The sequence below is a fragment of the Euprymna scolopes genome, chromosome 35, assembly GCF_053919585.1.
Source record: "Euprymna scolopes isolate OS-2025 chromosome 35, ASM5391958v1, whole genome shotgun sequence".
Lineage (NCBI taxonomy): Eukaryota > Metazoa > Mollusca > Cephalopoda > Sepiida > Sepiolidae > Euprymna > Euprymna scolopes.
In genome coordinates, this window is record NC_136516.1 from 58,153,677 (window position 1) to 58,167,698 (window position 14,022).

Sequence of the window (14,022 nt, forward strand, 5' to 3'; positions counted from 1 at the left end):
AATTACGATGCCTTAAAAGAAGCAAAAATAAATTCTTGCGTTTTTTATTTACTACTGAAAACCATAACTTTAGTAAAGGTATTTTTTGTTTAAACAAAATAAAACATTTTCACTAAGAGTTAAGTAAAAATAATTAGTTCATTATATTCTGCGATCATTATTTGAAAAATACTGCAATTTTCATTAAAATTCGTTAATTTCCTGATTTTTTTGGTGAATTTTTAAGTAAAGGGAGGAGTCAAAATGTGTATACACTTTGAGCGTCGGCATTCATTTTGCGACCACGTGTGGTTAATTTAAATTAAAGTTCAATCACATGGTTACATTATCAATAATCATGTAATTAAACCCATTGAAAATTTACCGATATTGTAAACACATTCTGTTTACATTAAGCCTGTAGTGTTTTGGGTTTGTATTACTGTACACATAGATTCGAAAAAGTTGTCAAAAAAACAAATATATAACAAATAAATGTTATCAACGGCAAGATAAGTTACTTTTCTACCTAACTGGATATATTTTTCGTGTTTTTATTCAATGTAACATGTTTATTCAGCTCGAAAACCATACAGTGTTTACCGATGTATTGGAACATTCAAGATGGAGTCTGATTCTCTCTTTAACACGGTAAGTTATAAATAAAAAACCGGATAAAATACTGTTAAAAACTCGCTCAATACATGTTACTGTGACATAGGTTGACATATATTCGGCGGGTTTTTAATAGTATTTTGTCTAGTTTATCATTTATAACACCTTTTTCCAAACTTACGGTGTTAAAGAGGGTGTGAGACGCCATCTTGAATTTTCGAATACATCGGTAAACACTATGTTTTTCGAGCTGAATAAATATGTTACATTGAATAAAAACACGAAAAATATATCCAGTTTGGCAGAAAAGTAACTTACCTTGCCTTTGATAACATTTATTTGTTATATATTTGTTTTTTGACAACTTTTTCGAATCTATGTGTATAATAATACAAACCCGTTGTTTTTGAAAACAACTTTTTAAAAAAAAAAACTTTTTATATTGCTTTTAATTAAAATAAAAAAAGATTTTCGTAGGTTACAATTATGAAAAGTTCTATTCATATTTAAATGTCTTATATGTTCCGTGTGTTTTTTTTTTGTTGTTTTTTTTTTACACAATGAATACCTTTTTAATGAAGGTGCTAGTGCAGAGAGTGATCCGCGCTATTTTTTAAATCGTATTTCCAAGTTTAATTAAAGTTTTATGATATGTTTTTTATTCAATTGTAACGTTGAAGTATAGAATATGTATAAAACACTCTCCCCTCCCCATATTAAGAATGGCTTTTTAAATATAACGTTATTATTTACGTTCGGGTCGCTCTATGCACTACTACCTTAATGATAAACAATACATAAATAGAAATAATAAATTATCAGACTTTTTAAAGTTTAAGTTTAAACAATATTTTTTTAATTAAAAATTGAATCGCGTGATTATTATTAAATTACGTAAACGATACAAATTAATATTAAACACGCGTAATCTCTTGCAATTTATTATTTCTCTATTTCAAATTTAAATTTATTAATTATAAAACCTTCGGTACTTATGTATTTTTGTTACCGTGCTAAAAAAAAAGGTGCTTAAGATATCGTGGAACGTTCTGTTTAAAATTAAAAAAATGTTGTTTAAAATAAAGAAGTAAAAAATGAGAGAAGAAAGATATCGTGAAAAAAGATCGTGAAACGTTTTAAAATAAATAAGTAAAAAGTTGGGCTTCTTTAAGTTGTTTTCAAAAACAACTTCTGAAATACCTATATTATTGACATACCGGTGATTAGGGAAATTAGTTCCTTTTATGTGATAAAGGGTTCGAGATTATTTTTCCACCTAAACTCCAGTCTTGCCAGGCAATAAATGCTACTTTTTTTTTACTTACATGAATGAGTTTATTTTATGTTTTAAAGTATTTTCAAGCGCTTTTCTTTATTTTTTAATAATCTAATGCGGGTGTGTGGGTGCCAAATACCTCCAGATTTTCTAGAATTTCCCGCTAGATTGTAAACGAAATCTCCAGATATAGCAGGAAACCCGCTAAATTGTAACACTGGTCACGTGACAGGAAGCGGTAATAAATAATTGTCCCTAAATAGAAAAAATGGCCTCTCGGTACAAAGAAATCCACCTATTTATCATAGAAAAATTAAGTATAATGTTATAATTAAAAAGAAATATATAAAAACACACATGGATATAGTAAACATATTATACCAAAACGTGGAAACCATCAATCCAGTGGTTTTTTAGACAATTAATTCCGAACGAACCAACATTTACGTTTATATATATAGAGATATATATGAATATATATATATGAATATATATATATATGAATATATATATATATATATGAATATATATATATGACCATATGAACATATATATATGAATATATGAATATATATATATGAATATATATATATATACATGAATATATATATATGAATATATGAATATATATGTATGAATATATGAATATATATATATGAATATATGAACATATATATATATAAATATATGAATATATATATATATGAATATATGAACATATATATATATGAATATATGAATATATATATGAATATATATACATGAATATATATATATATATATAAATCTATATATGAATATATATATATGAATATATATATATGTGAATATATATATATGAATATATATATATGAATATTCATATATATATATATTCATATATATATATTCATATATATATATTCATATATATATGAATATTTATGAATATATATATATGAATATATATATATATGAATATATATATGAATATATATCTATCAATATATATATATATGAATATATATATGAATATATATATATCAATATATATATATATGAATATATGTATATATATGAATATATATATATATATGAATATATATATATATATATGAATATATATATATATATTCATATATATATATATATGAATATATATATATGAATATATATATATGAATATATATATATGAATATATATATATATATATATGAATATATATATATATGAATATATATATATATGAATATATATATATATATGCATATATATATACATATATATATATGAATATATATATATATATGAATATATATATATATATGAATATATATATATATATATGAATATATATATATATATGAATATATATATATATGAATATATATATATATGAATATATATATATATATGAATATATATATATATATGAATATATATATATATATGAATATATATATATATATGAATATATATATATATATGAATATATATATATATATATGAATATATATATATATATATGAATATATATATATATATGAATATATATATATATATGAATATATATATATATATGAATATATATATATATGAATATATATATATATATATATGAATATATATATATATATATGAATATATATATATATGAATATATATATATATATGAATATATATATATATATATGAATATATATATATATGAATATATATATATATATGAATATATATATATATGAATATATATATATATATGAATATATATATATATGAATATATATATATATGAATATATATATATATATGAATATATATATATATATGAATATATATATATATGAATATATATATATATATATGAATATATATATATATATGAATATATATATATATGAATATATATATATATGAATATATATATATATATATGAATATATATATATATGAATATATATATATATATATGAATATATATATATATGAATATATATATATATATATGAATATATATATATATATGAATATATATATATATATATATGAATATATATATATATATATATGAATATATATATATATGAATATATATATATATATGAATATATATATATATGAATATATATATATATGAATATATATATATATGAATATATATATATATATATATATATATATGAATATATATATATATGAATATATATATATATATGAATATATATATATATATGAATATTAGTCTCGCAAGTAACTGCGAGACAAAACAAAATGTTACTTCGAGACTACTATTGAGTAATCCAACGTAGGGTACCGGTGGAAAAAATAATAAATTAATTTACTTGAGACATACTTATTGAACATTTTCTGAAATAGTACAATAATTACCTTGACATTCTTCTGTTTAGTTTAAGATATCATTTTCAGATATTTTGATACTAATACCGTTATTAAAAAAATAAAAATTGCCGGATTTTAGTTTCATAAGAGTTTTCCACTATAATATAAACAAACCACTATTCGTACTACCATAATAACAGCGACAGAGAGAGAGAGAGGGAGAGAGACAGAGAGACAGACAGACAGACAGAGAGGGGGGGGCTACTGTTCAGTATTTGTGTAAAATATTACATAACTGATTTTTCCCCTATTTTTGATTATCCGTTACATTAATACCATTGCTAAATTAATTTAGTTTAAATCCCGCATTTCCATCCATGCTCACCACCGCCCACCGAAAATTACCGACTATTACCGAATGAGCAGACGTTAAATTGTAACAAACACACATCCGTAAAGTTGTTTATTTATGTCTGCGTTGCACTTTGCAGTTCCTTACATGAAACATTTTCTTGCATTATTTAAAACAGGTAAGCGTACTATTTTTTTTTTTTTTGTTTGTTTACAAATGCTGTGTCAATAAAATTCTTACTTTCTTTTATATTTATGCGTTATTGGTAAAACTTTGTTTATACAAATTCCTGGGACTTATGTAGGACCCCACCCTGGAGTAAATGTGGTATTGCGCCTGCGGTGATTTTGCGGCCTGTCAAGAATATTATGAATATATTATTATCATTTTTAATTTTTTAACTGGCTGTAACATTTTCTTGCATTATTTACAACTTTTTTGTTGTTTGTTTACAAATGCTGTGTCAATAAAATTCTTACTTTCTTTTATAGTTATGCGTAATTGGTTAAACTTTGTTTATACAAATTCCTGGGACTAACGTAGGACCCTCCCCCCTCCCCGGAGTAAATGTGGTATTGCGGTGATTTTGTGGCCTGTCAAGAATATATTATGAATATATTATCATTTTTAATTTTGTAACTGGCTGTAACATTTTCTTGCATTATTTACAACTTTTTGTAAATAATGCAAGAATATGTTACAGCCAGTTTTTGTCTTTCGATATTTCTTATCGTTTCTTCGCAAGTTTGCCGGCGACGACGTAATGTCCTAACCTCATTATTAAGAAAATAATAGTGTGTTACAATTAGTGCATCTGTTCTTCAGATGCTGCACTTCCATTTCATGTTCTCTTTCGGTGGAGGAGAAATCTGTCACGACTGAGACAATTTTTATTTTTGTACCTTTTCTCCGCGTTAAAAAACGACCCTGGTGTCTAACTCTGTCCCGTGGGGAGGCATAGTAAATAGGTACAATAAGTGCATGATCACCAACATTTTTACTATAAGGGTGTAACAAATACTCGTGTAACAACGGTAACATAAATGCAGAAGCACATTTTTACCTAAGTACAAAATTAACAAGAAGTAATATTACGACAATAATCATTATATAGATTTACATAGTAAAAAAAAATGTTTTCTAAACTTCCCATTTCGCCCCCAAGGGCACAGAAGTTGTCAAAAATGCCCCAACAGTTTAAATCTCATATTTTTATTCTTGCTCAACAACGCCCACCAAAAAGTCACCGATTAATAACGCATTAGCAGACGATAAATGTTACTTGCGAGACTAAAAAATTACTTCGAGACTACTATTGAGTAATCCAACGTAGGGTACCGGTGGAAAAAATAATAAATTAATTTACTTGAGACATACTTATTGAACATTTTCTGAAATAGTACAATAATTACCTTGACATTCTTCTGTTTAGTTTAAGATATCATTTTCAGATATTTTGATACTAATACCGTTATTAAAAAAATAAAAATTGCCGGATTTTAGTTTCATAAGAGTTTTCCACTATAATATAAACAAACCACTATTCGTACTACCATAATAACAGCGACAGAGAGAGAGAGAGGGAGAGAGACAGAGAGACAGACAGACAGACAGAGAGGGGGGGGCTACTGTTCAGTATTTGTATAATTTGAATAGAAGCTCACAAGAGCAGTACATTAATGCTTACAACCCAGCTATTTTGATGATGTGGGAGTCTAATATTGACTTGCAGTACATTTCTGACAATTCAATGATTCTGAACCATTACATCACCAGCTATCAGACTAAATATGAAACATCTGAGACTGAAGGTGTGTGGTCATTGGACCAATCAAAATCATTTTATGGTAAATGCAAAAGCGCTGGTCTTTATACATTGTCCAAAAGAGATTCAGGAGCTTATGAAGTTGCTGATAAGCTGTTGGGACATCACTTGTTTGGAGCTTCTGCAACTGTAATGTGGGTCGGTGCTGATATACCTGAATATAGAACCCGCAGATTTTTGCCACAAGAAGAATTGGATCAAATGCAGCCTGATTCTACAGATTTGTATTATGGCAATATGGTTGAAACATGGTACCCGAATAGACCTGATTCTATGGAAAATAAAAGTTTGTACTATGTTGCGAGAAACTATGAAAGAACAATGAATGCTTCCACAAATGATGATGAGAAAGTTTCATTGAAGCTGCGAAATAATCATGGCTTTTTAAAAAAAGTGAAAGAAAAAGCTATAAAGACGCCAAATGTGAGATTGACTTCTGAAACAAAAGAACGATATTATCACAATTTGTTGATGCTGTTCAAACCTTGGCGCCAAGAAGAAATTGATTTACTTGATGGCTGTAAATCATATGAGCAATCATTTTATCAAAATGCTCCATATTTGTCTGAAATGACAAATTATGAAAGTATTAAGAAAAAAATTAAAGATGCTATTGAAATAAGCAAAAAAATAGAGCAAAAATCTAAAAATTATGAAAATGAAAATAACGCTGATGATGATCAAATTGATTGCGATCCTAATATGGCTAAAGAGGCAGATAAAAATGAAGCTGATTTAAATATGCCTCAAATCAGACATGTCACTGAAGCTCAAGTTTTAGAAAATGAGCAAAAATTGAATTTCATTCAAAAAGAAATTTATAATGAAATTATTTCCAAACTTGAGCAACAAAATCTTCATTGGAATGAGGAAAACCCTATTCACAGGTGCAATTGTGACGATTGTCCACAAATTCTCAAATTTATTAGTGGTTTTGGGGGTGTGGGCAAATCTTTTCTGATCAATGCACTGGCAGATAAAATTACTCTCACATATCCTGCCATCAATGGACCCAGTGTAGTTATTTGTGCTCCTACTGGTGTCAGTGCTTACATTTTGAAAGGATCTACATGCCATAGAGTCTTTCAACTAAATGTGCAGCATGGTTCTACACCTAAATATGAACCATTATCAAAGGATAAAATAAAAAGTTTGAGAACCATGCTTGGATATGTGAGATTATTCATTATTGATGAAATAAGCATGGTTAGTCACTTGCAATTAGCATTTATTCACCAACGTTTGCAAGATGTTTTTGGTGATATTAGGAAACAAGTGTATCCATTTGCAAACATGTCAATTGTTGCATTTGGTGATTTATTCCAGCTTCCACCTGTTAATGAAAAACCTGTATTTTCCAAAATATCTATTCAAGATGCTAGAACATCAAATTTGGGAATTGCTGGTATAAATTTGTGGTCATATTTCGATTATGATGAATTGACCATAAATATGCGACAAAAAGATGACAATGAAAACTTTGTTAATATTCTTAACAGAATTAGACTTGGGTCACCAACTGATCAGGATATTGAGATCTTGAAAAGGCATCGAATCAATCCTAAACAAAAAGCAAATATTGATCAAGTTACTGATCTTTTGCAAAATTTGCAAAAGAAAATGCATATTATTTGCATTGTACCCACAAATGAATCTGCTGAGGAAGTGAATTATAAAATGTTGAAAAAAAATAATATTCATATCATTGAAATTTCAGCAACTGATTCCAACTTAAGACAAAAAACCGTAACAAAAAAAAAATCAAAACAGACACCAAAAACTTCTAAACTTAAAAAGATTTCTGACACAGCTGGACTTGAAACTGTGCTTAAAATTGGAATTGGTGCTAGATGCATGTTGCGTCGGAATATTGATATCGAAAAAGGACTTTGCAATGGTACAATGGGTACAGTCACTGAAATACAAATGAAAGATGGCAAAGTTGTTGCTGTGACTGTAAAATTTGATCATATGGATCATGCAGTCAATGTTGAATTTGTGCAAGCTGACTATGAACTTTCTCGTGGCCTCTTTGTGACTAGATCTCAAATACCTTTGTCACTCAGCTATGCTTTAATTGTCCACAAAACCCAAGGTATTTCAGTCGATGGTATCATTGTTGACTTGGGATCTGATGTCTTTTCAGATGGAATGGCCTATGTAGCTTTGTCACGTGCTAGAAAGCTGTGCAATGTCTATTTGATCGACCTTGACCCTCATAAATTGACCATGTGTAACAAAAGTGCATGGACTGAATATAATAGATTGAGGGCCAAAAGAGACAGGGTTGATTTGCCACCGCTTCCTCCTTGTTCTGTTAAGCCTCAAAGTTTGTCATTGTACAAACAGACTTATAAACGAAAAAAAACAATCGTTATAGATCATGATTTGAAGCAAAAACATAATAGTCCAAATAGAAAATGGCTGAAAATAGACAATTCAATTTCTCAAAATAATTTGGACCTCAAATTGATCAATGAAAGAAATGCTTGTTTTGCTAACAGTATTGTTCAGAAAATTTACCACCTTCCTTTGTTGTCTAACATCATTAAAAGCATTCCAAACATTGATTTGCCAATTCAGCAATTAAAAAGATTGCTTGTCCCTGGCACTCACAGTGTTGCTGATCTTAGAGAATCAATCGGAGGCGTTTTTAATAGTGGCCAACAAGAATGTGCTATTGCATTTTGGGAATCTTTGATAAACAAGTGCCCTGACAGTGCCAAACAATTATTCACTTTTGAAGAAAGTAAAGTGATGAAATGTCTTAGAATACACAAACAAAACTGCCAAAGACTACAAGATAGTGAATGTAATTGCACCTTTAAAGTTGGCTGTGGGTTCCAAACCTTGCAGATTGCTGGAATACCACAGAGATTAGTTATTCAACTTCATCCTACTGATGGTCGACAGCAATTTAAAAGTTTGCTCAAAACTGATGCTTCAGTGCTCAAACATTGTATCAAATGTCAGCAAAATACTGAGCACTTGGAAAATGTCACTAGAACGTTTCCTACTGCAATGAAATATTTGTGTGTTCAAATAAATAGATTTATGTTTGAAAATTATAATCCTCGGCGAATTAATGCTGAAATTATGAATTTCAGTACAAAAAAACAAAATATTTTTGGAACAAATTTCAAAGTAAAAACAGCTATTCTGCACACTTTGAATAGAGTCGATTTTAGGCATTATACTTGCATTGTTAGAAATAATAATAAGTGGAATATTGTCAGTGACACTAACTTTTCTAGTAATGTCAATTTTCCTTCCAAAATGTCCAATATTGTTGGCATTTTTTTTGAAAAAATATAAAGGAAGCAAACATTTGATAAAAACAAGGTCATACATTCAATAGAAATAAATAGTGGTGGTTTTCGCTTTTAAAATTCAACCATCACCTAGGCATGGCATGGGGCTGTAACTGTAACTCTGCAGGCGAACAATAGCACTGTTATGAATCATAACTAAACTGGAGACAAGATTTCTGCTTCAAGAGATAAATGTACTATAAAATTTTAACAGGAAAATTATTTTACTGAAAACTATTGATCAATATTACACTCTAAAAAGGAAGATACTAGAGTTAAAAAAACAACAATTTTATTTACACTCAAGCAATTCAAAATTTATCTCAAAACTGACTCTTCAATTCGCAAATATTGTCAACAAAATACTGAGCATTTTGAAAAAGCCACTAGAATGTTTTCTACTGCAATGGAATATGTGTGTGTTCAAACAAATAGATTTTTATTTTAAAATTACGATCCTCAATGAATTAATTCCGAAATTATATATTTCAATAAATTTTTTTTTGCAGAAATTTCATTGTAAAACCAGATATTCTTCACTTTTATGAAAGTCGATTTGGGCATTTTACTTGCATTATTTAGAATAATAACAAGTGAAATATTATCAGTGACACCAATATTTCATATAATTTTAATTTTCATTCCAAAATGTCGTCCATCAATATTGGCATTTCTTTGGAAAAATATAAAAGAAACAAATAATTGAGAAAAATCAGACCATATATCCAATCGAAATAGCAAAAACTTGAGTGCTAACCTCCCAATCAGCGTGGTATGGGGCTATAACTGTATCCCTGCAGGCGAACGATAGCACTTTTATGAATCACTTAAATTCAGAATTTTAAAAAAATTTCTGTAAATTTTTTTTATGTAATACTTTTCCTGTGATCATTAGCATGTTCTATTAATTAATAAATATAATTCTATTATTTTTATTGTTGCTTATGTTGTTGATGAATAGAATTTTAAAAAGTTAGGTATTTTCTTGAAAAAGGATTTCGGCCTCAACAGAAAGATGTTCAACAAAATGTTTAACCATAAAATTTACCAAAAACTATTAATATTAAACTATAAAAAGAAAGATACTAGAATTTAAGCAAAAAATATTTTATTTCAACTCAATCAGATGTGCCTTATGCACTAATAAAAATGCAATTGGCATTTTGTTGAACTTTTTAAGATTTTAAATATTTATAAATTTTCTCATTATAAAAAACGATTATTATATTGATTATAATTTTTTGATTTAATTTTTTTTATATATGAATATATATATATATATATATATATGAATATATATATATATATATATATATATGAATATATATATATGAATATATATATATATATATATATGAATATATATATATATATATGAATATATATATATATATATGAATATATATATATATATATGAATATATATATATATATATATGAATATATATATATATATATATGAATATATATATATATATATGAATATATATATATATATATATGAATATATATATATATATATATGAATATATATATATATATATATATGAATATATATATATATATATGAATATATATATATATATATATATATGAATATATATATATATATATATATATGAATATATATATATATATATATATATATATATATATATATATATATATATATATATGAATATATTTCTTTTCAAGGGAAATAAGGTAAAAAAAAACGATAAAAGTGCTCGATATGTTAATAGAGCGGTATATAATTTTTTTAATTTTTTATTGAGCCTATAATAAATTTACATTACTGTTTCCATTGGATTTTCACCCCAGGAGATAAGGTAGAGTACCAATTTCATCGGAATTTATAGGTGGACTGAAGTTTTAACTTACAGAAATGGATAGAATGCTACGGTGGCTACTGATCACTTACTCCACTTCCCTCTTACACAACTACAGATACCATGACGCAAAAAAACTCTACTCCCACTACTCCCCTAAGTATTTCTAAAATTTTAACGTCTACTTTCCTTTCTTTCTTTTTTCTTTTTTCAAACGTATCTAATAGAAGTTCTTTAGCGTCTTTTCACAACTGAAATTCTACTATAAAACCTCCTCACACTACCACACGACCTCCCTCTCTATTTAATATCCCACACCCAATAACTTTCTATTATACTATTAAAAACCCACCGAATATATGTCAAGTTATGTCACGGTAACATATATTGAGCAAATTTCTAACAGTATTTTGTCTAGTTTATTATTTATTACACCTTTTTCCGAACTTACCGTGTTAAAGAGAGAGTCGGCCGCCATTTTGAATTTTCCAATACATCGGTAAACACTGTATGCTTTTCGAGCTGAATAAACCTGTTAAATTGAATAAAAACACGAAAATTATATCCAGTTTGGTAGAAAAGTAATTTATCTTGCCTTTGATAACATTTATTTGTTATATATTTGTTTTTTGACAACGTTTTCGAATCTATGTGTACAGTAATACAAACCCAAAACTTTTGTCTAAAATATTAAATTTGGTTTATTGGAAAGAGCATAAAAGGTTACATTGACCGTGAAAATATCGTAAAAATTGAACCATTAAAAAAATTGATAGATTTTTAAAGTTTAAAAATTGAGAAAAATTTAACTTGTAAATTTCAATTGATTTCATAACGTAAAAAAATGGCGTCATTGAAGGCGAGCGTCGCCCGCCCCTGTACTTTGTAAACACTGTTTTATAAATAATGAAAATAATAATTCTATTACTTTTTAAACAACTTTATTAGTTTATTTTGGAAATTTTTTTTTTTTTTTACATAGGCATCACCACATTATCAAGGCCAAGAGGCCACTCAAGGATAAGGGTTAAAGAGTGTACAGTAGAAATTGGACAATATAGTAATCATTAGTAATGAAAATTTGGTAAATTTGATAACTTATATGGAACGGCTCATCAAGAACTTATTTACGTTAGACTTGAAGACAACCATATTGTAGTCAGCCGGAAAGCAGGAAAACGGAAGACAATTTCACAGGCGTGCAGTTCTAAGAAAGAAGCTTTGTTCATGGAATCTACGTTTAGGTTTAGGCACAGATAAAGAGTGGAGGGAATTATTGATAGTGTTTACAGCTAGACGAGTGTTTCTTGTGAAAGTTTGGCGAGGGGGGACCATAGATTGAAGCTCAGTCGAACACTTTCCATGAAAATAACGATACATCAGAGACAAACTCGCAACATCTCTTCTGTGAGATAGAGGTTGCAAGGAAGAGAAAAGGACATCTCCTACGAGGCTACGAAATCTATTTTGAACTCTATCAAGGCAGGCCAAGTCCTTTCTAGCAGCTCCTGCCCAGATGTGGCAACAGTATTCCATCCTTGGACGTACCTGGCTCTTATATAGATAGAGAATAGCATCAGCAGTGAGATATCTACCGGATCGATAGAAAGATCCCACCATTTTTCCAGCGGCCTTGGCAACAGATTTGATGTACGTGTTCCATTTAAGATCAGGAGTAATGGTCAAGCCAAAACTTGAGGCCTCCTGAAGACGAGAGCCATTCATTTCAATTGATGCCAGATGTGGATCAGAATGTTGATGATGTAAAGAGAGAAGCTTGGTTTTAGATGCATTAAAAGTAACCAGCCACTCCTTACCCCATTGTACTACGTGCTCAAGATCAGAGGAGAGAGAATTGGAAAGAACTTGGTCGTTTACTGTCTTAGATTTGCTACCATAAATGGTAGTGTCGTCAGCATAGATGTCTACAAATGATGTAAGGATGTGATTTGGAAGATCATTAATATAGATCAGGAAAAGAGTTGGGCCCAGGATGGATCCCTGAGGGACACCGGCATTAATACTGTGAGCTTCTGATTTTTGCCCCTCAACTACTACTCTTATGAACCTATCAGAAAGAAATGATTTAATAATTGAGAAGACATTTCCAGCAATACCATAGCTAGAGATCTTATGAAGTAAACCTTTATGCCATACCCTATCAAAGGCCTTAGATATGTCAAGAGCAATTGCCCTAGAAAGGTTGCCTCCGTCGAGAGATTTGCTAATCCTATGAGATATAACTGTAAGCACATCAGCTGTAGATCTAGCAGAACGGAAACCATATTGAGTGTCACTAAGAAGGTTATTTTTGTTGAGATGGTTGATTACTTCTGTATTTAACACAGATTCCAGCAACTTACTCATGATGCACAGGAGACTTATTGGCCTGTACTGAGAGGGGGATGAGCGATCACCTGAATTCTTAAATACAGGGCATACTGATGAAATTTTCCAGGGAGATGGGAAACTATTCTCCTTAAGACAACGTTTAAACAGTTTTGTAAGTATGGGC

The 14,022-nt window shown here is 28.2% G+C and overlaps 1 protein-coding gene across 1 annotated transcript in view; it reads left to right on the forward strand.

Annotated features, from left to right (window-relative positions):
• Window positions 1–4,113: 4,113 nt before the first annotated feature.
• The window catches only part of LOC145259863 (ubiquitin-conjugating enzyme E2 Z-like), a gene marked incomplete at its 3' end in the record, with an annotated part of 243,922 nt that continues 234,013 nt past the window's right edge, over window positions 4,114–14,022 (forward strand). Inside the window, 1 exon segment of the mRNA XM_080117710.1 lies at window positions 4,114–4,720.